Source organism: Anser cygnoides, chromosome 4 (genome assembly GCF_040182565.1).
Source record: "Anser cygnoides isolate HZ-2024a breed goose chromosome 4, Taihu_goose_T2T_genome, whole genome shotgun sequence".
Classification (NCBI taxonomy): Eukaryota; Metazoa; Chordata; class Aves; order Anseriformes; family Anatidae; genus Anser; species Anser cygnoides.
Window position 1 is genome coordinate 78,113,206 of NC_089876.1, and position 3,875 is coordinate 78,117,080.

At 43.9% G+C, this 3,875-nt stretch overlaps 1 long non-coding RNA gene across 1 annotated transcript; it reads right to left on the minus strand.

Annotated features, from left to right (window-relative positions):
* Positions 1–2,485: 2,485 nt before the first annotated feature.
* Positions 2,486–3,526, minus strand: LOC136790840 (uncharacterized). The gene is made up of 3 exons (XR_010831593.1): positions 3,405–3,526; positions 2,874–2,976; positions 2,486–2,597 (listed from the first exon to the last, which is right to left on the minus strand). It is a non-coding gene; the product is annotated as an uncharacterized lncRNA (long non-coding RNA).
* Positions 3,527–3,875: the final 349 nt, after the last annotated feature.

A 3,875-nucleotide genomic window follows, 5' to 3' on the forward strand; every position in this document is an offset into this window, starting at 1 on the left:
AGAGCTGCATGTTTGCAAATAGCACAAGGAGTCACACTAATGAGCTCCAAATTTCCTTCAGGAAATTCTCAGGAGCCTCATGTGTGATTTTGCAGTGGGTTTTTCTATTGAAAATAAGCCTTCGTGCGTTGTCAATATTGTCAAGAGTGAGGGGCCAGGTTCTGCTCTGTAGTGAGGTGCAACAGCCTCGCTCCTCAAACTGCGACTAGGTGCTGAGGCAGAAAAGCCAGGTACCCCACAGGTCCCGTACCCATCGTCCATGCTGCGATGGAGCTGGGCATGGAGAGCGTCGGGCTACCACAGTACGTGAACACACAAAGCAAACCTAAATTTGGTGAATCTAACATCCCTACCATTTGAGCCGTTGGATTTGCAAGAGTTATGTTCTTTTAGCACTGTTTCTGTCAGTGTGGCATAAGCAGGTTTGTGTAACGCATCGTCAGAGCTAGTGGAGAGCTTTTAATATTTTCTCACCTTGAAAAATAGAGATTTCGAGGGAGATTGCTGATAGTCAGGAAGGCAAATTGTACTGGGTAGATGGTAGTATCTTCAGCATTTTTTATTAAAAACACTTAAAGTGGTTAAAAAAAGGGAAAAAATGCTGTGTTTAAAATGGGATCTTTAAAATTTCTGTTTTCATCTATTCAGAATGAAAATTACTTGAATAAATTGTGTAAGGGTTCCCAACATGATGGGTCTGGCTCAGCATCATCAAAGTGACATAACTGTGAAAGGCTGTCAACTGGCATTTCTTGGGGTATAAATCTGATGCTGCAATATATGCAGAGTTTGCTTTGATTCTAGGCTGAGAATACATTAAGCCCAGTGTTAATTCCATATGCTCTGTGGGATCTCTTGTTTATTTCTGGGTTAAACTGCATGTACAGTAAATTTGTAGCTGATCTGAATGTTGCTAGTTCTAGCATTTCCCTTTTGCTAACAGCACTTAATTTTGGAGTGGGAAACAAAGCAGGGTAGTAGTCCAGCGGATGGGCAGAACACCTTCAAGGCAGGAGCGTGCTGCTTGTTCTCTGCCGGGGGAGGAGATCTGCAACCAGTGCTCACAGGCGACCACTGAGATGAAATCTGTTTCAGCTGTGATTTTCCTTTTTCAAGGCTAGGAAGAAAAATAATCAGCTATATTTAGCATACTTGAAAGAAACCACAAAATCTGTCCAAGTAAACATAATATAGCTGGGTGCTTTGCAACACCAAGTCTTGCATCTTCCCAGGATCTATCTGAATAGAAATATGCAGGAAATGAAAAAAGTAAAGTACTGGCTGATATTTGTCAAATCATCTGCGTATTAGCTGAGCATCTGGGAGGATTCTGCTTAATTTCCACTTGATAAAAAGTAGCAAAGCTGAAATGTCAGACCTAATCTTGCTTTTATTTATGTACATTGAGTTCAAGCTAGCGTGTTTCTCAAAAGCTGCTGAAAGTTCCCTTTAGCATCCGTTGGTATGGGGTCAAGATCCAGCTATTTGCCTAGCCCTTGTTATTCTCCTGCTACATGTTTTGGGGGGTCATTGCAAATTTCCTGACGTTTAGCTGGAGGTGCTTATTATTACAACAGGGAACATTCAGAAATTCTGGCAGAAGAACTGGAAATCTATCAGGATCTGTCTTGTCAAGTGACAGCGGGGTACCTCATCTAGTCCTCACTTCTGCAGTCATAGTGCAGAATATCGGGGTCTAACACGTTTGGACCCTGATCATAGCTGAAGCTTGCGATTGCTATAGCAATAGAGAAAACTCTAATATGACCCCGAGACCATACTTTCTTGAAAACTGCTATTGTTTGGCTTTCAAAAATAATGCCAAGAAGGCCTTCTATGTTTTAGTTCTTGGTTTCTTCTATTTCAGAATGCACAGTTAGGTAGTATTTTCTGCTTGTTTGCTTGCATTCTGCAAACTTTTTATTGACCTTTTGAGAGACATCCTTGAAGGTCGACTTTCATGTGGTTTATAATTAGTAAAGTATTGTTTGCCTTGAGCTGCCATAGCAGACGCAGATTTTTCTCTTTACAGGTCTTGTGGGTAATATATTTAGTGAACGCTTGTCCAGGAAAGAGCAGTTGTTATCGGGCTTTGGTGGCCAGCACTCCGTAAGCAACGTCAAAGTCACTGCTCTGTCAGTAAGGTACTATCTAATAGTAATTAATGGCTGCAGATCCAGGTTTGTGGTGCACGGTGGGTCCAAACTGGTCTGTAAGTAGTGGCCACCCTATCCACTTCACCCCCCTCTACTGAGTGTTATTCTCTACTATTCCCATTTTCATTCCCGGATGAAGTCTATAAAGCATCACTTGAGTGAAGTGTTGTGAATCACTCAGTCATAAACTGAGTCAGCATGAAAACGTAGATGTTATTTTGGGTCTGGTTACTCACCATTGCACCTAGCGAGCAGTGAGGAGAAGCCCAGACATAAGTAGCAACAGCAGCACACGGCCTCTGACAGCTTCTAGAGCTGAAGGGAGCTGCCAAAACCCCAAAAGTAGCACGGGTGTTGTGGTTTGCCTAGTTCCTGGCTTATCTTCAGCTGGTTAAAAGCATGCTTGTTAACGTAGCTTGTGTAGTTCAAGCTTCAACAGTTCTGTGTGAAAGAAACCACTGTGCTAACAATTAGGAATTTCACTAAGTTACTAATTAGCTGCTTCATTGCTGGGTGGTATAAAACCCAGGATGATGTCCTCGTACACATCTTGTGATTTCAGTGCTGCAACTTTAGATTGACTTTATCTAATGCTGCTTGAACACCAAGGACTAAGAGTGAACTAGCTGTGAGGGTAAAAATAAGGTAGGTTTTTGTGGTCTTGGAACCTCACAGACCCATCCCACTCCTGTGTTTACAGAGCTGGAGCTGGCAAACCTCATCTGTGGGTCGTCCTGGTGTTCACCCACGTGTTGCAACTTAGAGAATTCAGGGCAGACGCTGGAAGACTTTCTTTAGCTGCTAACAAAATGTTCCTGAACTTTATGAGAAATAAAATCAAAGTGACAATTAAGAAAAATTCTTGACATAGCCATATAAAGCTGGAATTGAACTTCAGGATAGTAGCACTAACTGGCTGTGCCAAAAATATCAAGCAACCCTCCTCCACTGCCCGCCACAATGAACCAACGTGCTTAATTGGTAATGAATTCAGTCAGTAATTTAGCATGAGGATAACACATAGGGTAGTTCACAAGGCTCATGTAAGTGATGCCAGAATTCAATGGTCACCTAAATGATGTATCTTTGAAGGTGGAATGAGATTTAGGGTCCCGACTCTCCAAGATACTTCTGGAAAAGCCAGACGCAAGCTTATTGTTCGCTGTGCAGTGCCCCAAAGCCACGGTTTCTTTCCGCACCCTGGCGTTACCCCAAGGCATGTTGCCTTTCAGGTGGCAGACGCGGTACCTGGGGAGGGGGCACTGCGGCGCGTGGGCTCCGGCGACCCTGGCGGTGGTTCTGGTCGTCTCTGATTTTGGGGACGAGCGGCTGGCTGCTAAGAACATCCCATCAGCCAGAATCGCTACGGCAACCCTGTTGCCAGGATGGAAAACTTCCCTGCCAGCAGTCGGGATTCAGGAGCGCTGCTGTCCGCCTGCGTAGCATCGTCAGAAGGCAGATCTACGTTTCTTAACGCAAAACAAATCTCTCGTTAGGTCCTTGGGGATCCCTATTCCCTGTTTGCCAAAAAGTCTCATACAGAAGCGAAGAAGGCATCTGTGTTAGGTCAGCCACGGCTTAAGGGGACAGGTCACTTGGTTAAACCGTATGAATGGTCAGATTGTCTTTGTGCTCTCCGTTGTTATTTTTGCCTACATTTTCATTCTAAGCAGTGAGGTGAAGCAAGACCGGGTCTGGAACCAAGGCTTGTTTCTAATT